The sequence below is a fragment of the Heterodontus francisci genome, unplaced genomic scaffold, assembly GCF_036365525.1.
Source record: "Heterodontus francisci isolate sHetFra1 unplaced genomic scaffold, sHetFra1.hap1 HAP1_SCAFFOLD_420, whole genome shotgun sequence".
Lineage (NCBI taxonomy): Eukaryota > Metazoa > Chordata > Chondrichthyes > Heterodontiformes > Heterodontidae > Heterodontus > Heterodontus francisci.
In genome coordinates this window covers 1,538,109-1,549,113 of record NW_027141975.1, presented here as the reverse complement: position 1 = coordinate 1,549,113, position 11,005 = coordinate 1,538,109, and positions in this window count along the sequence as shown.

Here is an 11,005-nt window from a genome sequence, read left to right as displayed (position 1 = left end):
CCACATCCCCACACACTGAAACCCATCCCCACACACTGAAACCCCTTCCCCACAGACTGAAACCCTTCCCCACACACTGAAACCCTTCCGCACACACTGAATCCCCTTCCCCACACACTGAAATCCCTCCCCTACACACTGAAACCCCTTCCCCACACATTGACACCCCGTCCCCACTCACTGAAACACGTTCCCCACACACTGAGACTCCTTCCCCACGACACTGAAACACTTCCCCACACACTGAAAGCCATACCCATACACTGAAACCCTTCCCCGCACACTGAAACCCCTTCCCCACACACTGAAACCCTTCCCCACACACTGAAAAACTTCCCCACACACTGAAACCCCTTCCCCACTCGCTGAAACCATTCCCCACACACTGAAACCATTCCCCACACACTGAAACCCCTTCCCCACACACGGACACTCCTTCCCCACACAGTGAGTCCCCTTCCCCACACACTAAAACACCTTCCCCACACACTGAAACACCTTCCCCACACACTGAAACACCTTCCCCACACACTGAAACCCCGTCCTCACACACTGAAACACCTTCCCCACACACTGAAACACTTCACCACACACTGAAACCCCTTCCCCACACACTGAAACACATTCCACACACAGTGAAACGCCTCCACACACACTGAAACAACGTCCCCACACACTGAAACCCCTTCCCCACACACGGACACTCCTTCCCCACACAGTGAGTCCCATTCCCCACACACTGAAACACCTTCCCCACACACTGAAACCCCGTCCTCACACAGTGAAACACCTTCCCCACACACTGAAACTAATTCCCCACACACTGAAACCCTTCGCCACACTCTGAAACCCATACCCACACACAGAAACCCTTCCCCACACACTGAAACCCCTTCCACACACACTGAAAGCCTTCCCCACACACTGAAAGCCTTCCCCACACACTGAAACCCTTCCCCACACACTGAAAGCCTTCCCCACACACTGAAACCCGTCCCCACACTCTGAAATCATTCGCCACACACTGAAACCACATCCCCACACACTGAAACTCTTCACCACACACTGAAACCCCTTCCCCACACAGTGAAACCATTCCCCACACACTGAAATCCCTTCCCCACACTGTGAAACCCCTTCCCCACACACTGAACCCATTCCCCACACACTGAACCCATTCCCCACACACTGAAACCCCTTCCACACACATTGAAACCCCTTCCCCAAACACTGAACCCATTCCCCACACACTGAAACCCCGTCCCCACACAGTGAAACACCTTCCCCACACATGAAACCCTTCCGCACACACTGAATCCCCTTCCCCACACACTGAAAAACATTCCCCACACAGTGAAACCACTTCCCCACACACTGAAACCCTTCACCACACACTGAAACCCCTTCCCCACACAGTGAAACCATTCCCCACACACTGAAACCCCTTCCCCACACACTGAAACCCCTTCCCCACACAGTGAAACCCCTTCCCCACACACTGAAATCATTCCCCACACACTGAAACCATTCCCCATACACTGAAACCCCTTCCCCACACACTGAACCACATTCCCCACACACAGAAACCCCTTCCACACACATTGAAACCCCTTCCCCAAACACTGAAACCATTCCCCACACACTGAAACCCCTTCCACACACAATGGAACCATTCCCCACACACTGAAACCCCTTCCCCACACAGTGAAACCCCTTCCCCACACACTGAAACCCCTTCCCCACACAGTGAAACCCCTTCCCCACACACTGAAACCCTTTCCCCACTCAATGAAACCCCTTCCCCACACACTGAAACCCCGTCCCCACACAATGAAACATCTTCTCCACACACTGAAACACCATCCCCACACAGTGAAACCCCTTCCCCACACACTGAAACCCCATCCTCACACACTGAAACCCTTCCCCACACACTGAAACCCCTACCAAACACACTGAAACCCATTCCCCACACACTGAAACAACGTCCCCACACAGTGAAACACGTTCCCCACACACTGAAACTCCTTCCCCACACACTGAAACACTTCCCCGCACACTGAAACCCATACCCACACAATGAAAGATTTCCCCACAAACTTAAACCCCTTCCCCACACACTGAAACCCTTCCCCACACACTGAAAACCTTGCCCACACACTGAAACCCCTTCCCCACGCGCTGCAACCATTCCCCACACACTGAAACCATTCCCCACACACTGAAACCCTTCCACACACACACTGAAACCCTTCCACACACACTGAAACCCCTTCCCCACACACTGAAACACTTTCCACACACTGAAACGCCTTCCTCACACACTGAAACTCCTTCCGCACACACTGAAATCCCGTCCCCACACAGTGAAACACCTTCCCCGCACAATGAAACTCCTTCCCCACACACTGAAACCATTCCCCACACACTGAAACCCATACCCACACACTGAAACCATTCGCCACACACTGAAACCCCTTCCCCAAACACTGAAACCCTTCCCCACACACTGAAACCCTTCCCCACACACTGAAATCCTTCCCCACACACTGAACCCCTTCCCCACACGCTGAACCCACTCCCCACACACTGAAACCACATCCCCACACACTGAAACCCTTCCCCACACACTGAAACCCCTTCCCCACAGACTGAAACCCTTCCCCACACACTGAAACCCCTTCCCCACACAGTGAAACCCCTTCCCCACACACTGAAACCCCTTCCCCACACAGTGAAACCCCTTCCCCACACAGTGAAATCCCTTCCACACACTGAAACCCTTTCCCCACTCACTGAAACCCCTTCCCCAAACACTGAAACCCCGTCCCCACACAATGGAACATCTTCCCCACACACTGAAACACCGTCCCCACACAGTGAAACCCCTTCCCCACACACTGAAACCCCTTCCCCACACACTGAAACCCTTCCCCAAACACTGAAACCCCTACCATACACACTGAAACACATTCCCCACACACTGAAACAACGTCCCCACACAGTGAAACACGTTCCCCACACACTGAAACTCCTTCCCCACACACTGAAACACTTCCCCACACACTGAAACCCATACCCTCACAATGAAACCTTTCCCCACAAACTGAAACCCCTTCCCCACACACTGAAACCCCTTCCCCACACACTGAAACCCTTCCCCACACACTGAAAACCTTGCCCACACACTGAAACCCCTTCCCCACGCGCTGAAACCATTCCCCACACATTGAAACCATTCCCCACACACTGAAACCCTTCCACACACACTGAAACACCTTCCCCACACACTGAAACCCTTCCCCACACACTGAAACCCTTCCGCACACACTGAATCCACTTCCCCACGCACTGAAACCCCTTCCCCACACATTGAAACCCTTCCCCACACACTGAAACCATTCCCCACAAATTGAAATCCTTCCCCACACACTGAAACCCCTTCCCCACACTCTGAAACCATTCCCCACACACTGAAACAATTCCCCATAGACTGAAACCATTCCCCATAGACTGAAACCCTTCCCCACACACTGAAACCCCTTCCCCACACACTGAAACCCCTTCCCCACACACTGAAACCCCTTCCCCACACACTGAAACCCTTCCCCACACACTGAAACCCTTCCGCACACACTGAATCCTCTTCCCCACACACTGAAACACCTTCCCCACACAGTGAAACCCATACCCACACACTGAAACCCCGTCCCCACACACTGAAAGCCATACCCACACACTGAAACCCCGTCCCCACACAGTGAAACCCTTCCCCACACAGTGAAACCCTTCCCCACACACTGAAACCCCTTCCCCACACACTGAAACACATTCCACACACAGTGAAACCCTCCGCACACGCTGAAACAACGTCCCCACACACTGAAACTCCTTCCACAAACAGTGAAACCCCTTCCCCACACACTGAAACACCTTCCACACACTGAAACGCCTTCCTCACACACTGAAACTCCTTCCCCGCACTGAAACGCCTTCCCCACACACTGAAACTCCTTCCCCAAACAGTGAAACCCCTTCCCCACACACTGAAACACCTTGCACACACTGAAACGCCTTCCTCACACACTGAAACTCCTTCCGCACACACTGAAATCCCGTCCCCACACAGTGAAACACCTTCCCCGCACAATGAAACTCCTTCCCCACACACTGAAACCATTCCCCACACACTGAAACCCATACCCACACACTGAAACCCTTCCCCACACACTGAAACCCCTTCCCCAAACACTGAAACCTTTCCCCACACACTGAAACCCTTCCCCACACACTGAAATCCTTCCCCACACACTGAACCCCTTCCCCACACGCTGAAACCATTCCCCACACACTGAAACCACATCCCCACACACTGAAACCCATCCCCACACACTGAAACCCCTTCCCCACAGACTGAAACCCTTCCCCACACACTGAAACCCTTCCGCACACACTGAATCCCCTTCCCCACACACTGAAATCCCTCCCCTACACACTGAAACCCCTTCCCCACACATTGACACCCCGTCCCCACACACTGAAACACGTTCCCCACACACTGAGACTCCTTCCCCACGACACTGAAACACTTCCCCACACACTGAAAGCCATACCCACACACTGAAACCCTTCCCCGCACACTGAAACCCCTTCCCCACACACTGAAACCCTTCCCCACACACTGAAAAACTTCCCCACACACTGAAACCCCTTCCCCACTCGCTGAAACCATTCCCCACACACTGAAACCATTCCCCACACACTGAAACCCTTCCACACACCCAGAAACCCCTTCCGCACACACTGAATCCCTTCCCCACACACTGAAACCCTTCCGCACACACTGAATCCCCTTCCCCACACACTGAAACACCTTCCCCACACACTGAAACCCCTCCCCACACACTGAAACACATTCCACACACAGTGAAACGCCTCCCCACACACTGAAACAACGTCCCCACACACTGAAACCCCTTCCCCACACACGGACACTCCTTCCCCACACAGTGAGTCCCCTTCCCCTCACACTAAAACACCTTCCCCACACACTGAAACACCTTCCCCACACACTGAAACACCTTCCCCACACACTGAAACACCTTCCCCACACACTGAAACCCCGTCCTCACACACTGAAACACCTTCCCCACACACTGAAACACTTCACCACACACTGAAACCCCTTCCCCACACACTGAAACACATTCCACACACAGTGAAACGCCTCCACACACACTGAAACAACGTCCCCACACACTGAAACCCCTTCCCCACACACGGACACTCCTTCCCCACACAGTGAGTCCCATTCCCCACACACTGAAACACCTTCCCCCACACACTGAAACCCCGTCCTCACACAGTGAAACACCTTCCCCACACACTGAAACTAATTCCCCACACACTGAAACCCTTCCCCACACTCTGAAACCCATACCCACACACAGAAACCCTTCCCCACACACTGAAACCCCTTCCCCACACACTGAAAGCCTTCCCCACACACTGAAACCCTTCCCCACACACTGAAAGCCTTCCCCACACACTGAAACCCGTCCCCACACTCTGAAATCATTCGCCACACACTGAAACCACATCCCCACACACTGAAACTCTTCACCACACACTGAAACCCCTTCCCCACACAGTGAAACCATTCCCCACACACTGAAATCCCTTCCCCACACTGTGAAACCCCTTCCCCACACACTGAACCCATTCCCCACACACTGAACCCATTCCCCACACACTGAACCCATTCCCCACACACTGAAACCCCTTCCACACACATTGAAACCCCTTCCCCAAACACTGAACCCATTCCCCACACACTGAAACCCCGTCCCCACACAGTGAAACACCTTCCCCACACATGAAACCCTTCCGCACACACTGAATCCCCTTCCCCACACACTGAAAAACATTCCCCACACAGTGAAACCACTTCCCCACACACTGAAACCCTTCACCACACACTGAAACCCCTTCCCCACACAGTGAAACCATTCCCCACACACTGAAACCCCTTCCCCACACAGTGAAACCCCTTCCCCACACACTGAAACCATTCCCCACACACTGAAACCATTCCCCATACACTGAAACCCCTTCCCCACACACTGAACCACATTCCCCACACACAGAAACCCCTTCCACACACATTGAAACCCCTTCCCCAAACACTGAAACCATTCCCCACACACTGAAACCCCTTCCACACACAATGGAACCATTCCCCACACACTGAAACCCCTTCCCCACACAGTGAAACCCCTTCCCCACACACTGAAACCCCTTCCCCACACAGTGAAACCCCTTCCCCACACACTGAAACCCTTTCCCCACTCAATGAAACCCCTTCCCCACACACTGAAACCCCGTCCCCACACAATGAAACATCTTCTCCACACACTGAAACACCATCCCCACACAGTGAAACCCCTTCCCCACACACTGAAACCACATCCTCACACACTGAAACCCTTCCCCACACACTGAAACCCCTACCAAACACACTGAAACCCATTCCCCACACACTGAAACAACGTCCCCACACAGTGAAACACGTTCCCCACACACTGAAACTCCTTCCCCACACACTGAAACACTTCCCCGCACACTGAAACCCATACCCACACAATGAAAGATTTCCCCACAAACTTAAACCCCTTCCCCACACACTGAAACCCTTCCCCACACACTGAAAACCTTGCCCACACACTGAAACCCCTTCCCCACGCGCTGCAACCATTCCCCACACACTGAAACCATTCCCCACACACTGAAACCCTTCCACACACACTGAAACCCTTCCACACACACTGAAACCCCTTCCCCACACACTGAAACACTTTCCACACACTGAAACGCCTTCCTCACACACTGAAACTCCTTCCGCACACACTGAAATCCCGTCCCCACACAGTGAAACACCTTCCCCGCACAATGAATCTCCTTCCCCACACACTGAAACACTTCCCCACACACTGAAACCCATACCCACACACTGAAACCATTCCCCACACACTGAAACCCCTTCCCCAAACACTGAAACCCTTCCCCACACACTGAAACCCTTCCCCACACACTGAAATCCTTCCCCACACACTGAACCCCTTCCCCACACGCTGAACCCACTCCCCACACACTGAAACCACATCCCCACACACTGAAACCCTTCCCCACACACTGAAACCCCTTCCCCACAGACTGAAACCCTTCCCCACACACTGAAACCCCTTCCCCACACAGTGAAACCCCATCCCCACACACCGAAACCCCTTCCCCACACAGTGAAATCCCTTCCACACACTGAAACCCTTTCCCCACTCACTGAAACCCCTTCCCCAAACACTGAAACCCCGTCCCCACACAATGGAACATCTTCCCCACACACTGAAACACCATCCCCACACAGTGAAACCCCTTCCCCACACACTGAAACCCCTTCCCCACACACTGAAACCCTTCCCCAAACACTGAAACCCCTACCATACACACTGAAACCCATTCCCCACACACTGAAACAACGTCCCCACACAGTGAAACACGTTCCCCACACACTGAAACTCCTTCCCCACACACTGAAACACTTCCCCACACACTGAAACCCATACCCACACAATGAAACCTTTCCCCACAAACTGAAACCCCTTCCCCACACACTGAAACCCTTCCCCACACACTGAAAACCTTGCCCACACACTGAAACCCCTTCCCCACGCGCTGAAACCATTCCCCACACATTGAAACCATTCCCCACACACTGAAACCCTTCCACACACACTGAAACACCTTCCCCACACACTGAAACCCTTCCCCACACACTGAAACCCTTCCGCACACACTGAATCCACTTCCCCACACACTGAAACCCCTTCCCCACACACTGAAACCCTTCCCCACACACTGAAACCATTCCCCACAAATTGAAATCCTTCCCCACACACTGAAACCCCTTCCCCACACTCTGAAACCATTCCCCACACACTGAAACAATTCCCCATAGACTGAAACCATTCCCCATAGACTGAAACCCTTCCCCACACACTGAAACCCCTTCCCCACACACTGAAACCCTTCCCCACACACTGAAACCCTTCCGCACACACTGAATCCTCTTCCCCTCACACTGAAACACCTTCCCCACACAGTGAAACCCATACCCACACACTGAAACCCCGTCCCCACACACTGAAAGCCATACCCACACACTGAAACCCCGTCCCCACACACTGAACACCTTCCCCACACAGTGAAACCCTTCCCCACACACTGAAACCCCTTCCCCACACACTGAAACACATTCCACACACAGTGAAACCCTCCGCACACGCTGAAACAACGTCCCCACACACTGAAACTACTTCCCCAAACAGTGAAACCCCTTCCCCACACACTGAAACACCTTCCACACACTGAAACGCCTTCCTCACACACTGAAACTCCTTCCGCACAGACTGAAACCCTTCCCCAGACACTGAAACACTTCCCCACACACTGAAACCCATACCCACACAATGAAACCTTTCCCCACAAACTGAAACCCCTTCCCCACACACTGAAACCCTTCCCCGCACACTGAAAACCTTGCCCACACACTGAAACCCCTTCCCCACGCGCTGAAACCATTCCCCACACATTGAAACCCTTCCACACACACTGAAAACCCTTCCCCACACACTGAAACCCTTCCCCACACACTGAAACCCTTCCGCACACACTGAATCCACTTCCCCACACACTGAAACCCCTTCCCCACACACTGAACCCCTTCCCCACACACTGAAACCATTCCCCACAAATTGAAATCCTTCCCCACACACTGAAACCCCTTCCCCACACTCTGAAACCATTCCTCACACACTGAAACCATTCCCCATAGACTGAAACCCTTCCCCACACACTGAAACCCCTTCCCCACACACTGAAACCCTTCCCCACACACTGAAACCCTTCCGCACACACTGAATCCTCTTCCCCACACACTGAAACACCTTCCCCACACAGTGAAACCCATACCCACACACTGAAACCCCGTCCCCACACACTAAAAGCCATACCCACACACTGAAACCCCGTCCCCACACACTGAACACCTTCCCCACACAGTGAAACCCTTCCCCACACACTGAAACCCCTTCCCCACACACTGAAACACATTCCACACACAGTGAAACCCTCCGCACACACTGAAACAACGTCCCCACACACTGAAACCGCTTCCCCGCACACTGAAACTCCTTCCCCAAACAGTGAAACCCCTTCCCCACACACTGAAACAAATTGCACACACTGAAACGCCTTCCTCACACACTGAAACTCCTTCCGCACACAGTGAAATCCCGTCCCCACACAGTGAAACACCTTCCCCGCACAATGAAACATCTTCCCCACACACTGAAACCATTCCCCACACACTGAAACCCATACCCACACACTGAAACCCTTCCCCACACACTGAAACCCCTTCCCCAAACACTGAAACCTTTCCCCACACACTGAAACCCTTCCCCACACACTGAAATCCTTCCCGACACACTGAACCCCTTCCCCACACGCTGAAACCATTCCCCACACACTGAAACCACATCCCCACACACTGAAACCCATCCCCACACACTGAAACCCCTTCCCCACAGACTGAAACCCTTCCCCACACACTGAAACCCTTCCGCACACACTGAATCCCCTTCCCCACACACTGAAACCCCTCCCCTACACACTGAAACCCCTTCCCCACACATTGAAACCCCTTCCCCATAGACTGAAACCCTTCCCCACACACTGAAACCCCTTCCCCACACACTGAAACCCTTCCCCACACACTGAAACCCTTCCGCACACACTGAATCCTCTTCCCCACACACTGAAACACCTTCCCCACACAGTGAAACCCATACCCACACACTGAAACCCCGTCCCCACACACTGAAAGCCATACCCACACACTGAAACCCCGTCCCCACACACTGAACACCTTCCCCACACAGTGAAACTCTTCCCCACACACTGAAACCCCTTCCCCACACACTGAAACACATTCCACACACAGTGAAACCCTCCGCACACGCTGAAACAACGTCCCCACACACTGAAACTCCTTCCCCGCACACTGAAACTCCTTCCCCAAACAGTGAAACCCCTTCCCCACACACTGAAACACCTTGCACACACTGAAACGCCTTCCTCACACACTGAAACTCCTTCTGCACACACTGAAATCCCGTCCCCACACAGTGAAACTCCTTCCCCGCACAATGAAACTCCTTCCCCACACACTGAAACCATTCCCCACACACTGAAACCATTCCCCACACACTGAAACCCATACCCACACACTGAAACCCTTCCCCACACACTGAAACCCCTTCCCCAAACACTGAAACCTTTCCCCACACACTGAAACCCTTCCCCACACACTGAAATCCTTCCCCACACACTGAACCCCTTCCCCACACGCTGAAACCATTCCCCACACACTGAAACCACATCCCCACACACTGAAACCCATCCCCACAAACTGAAACCCCTTCCCCACAGACTGAAACCCTTCCCCACACACTGAAACCCTTCCGCACACACTGAATCCCCTTCCCCACACACAGTGAAACCCTCCGCACACACTGAAACAACGTCCCCACACACTGAAACCGCTTCCCCGCACACTGAAACTCCTTCCCCAAACAGTGAAACCCCTTCCCCACACACTGAAACAAATTGCACACACTGAAACGCCTTCCTCACACACTGAAACTCCTTCCGCACACAGTGAAATCCCGTCCCCACACAGTGAAACATCTTCCCCGCACAATGAAACTCCTTCCCCACACACTGAAACCATTCCCCACACACTGAAACCCATACCCACACACTGAAACCCTTCCCCACACACTGAAACCCCTTCCCCAAACACTGAAACCTTTCCCCACACACTGAAACCCTTCCCCACACACTGAAATCCTTCCCCACACACTGAACCCCTTCCCCACACGCTGAAACC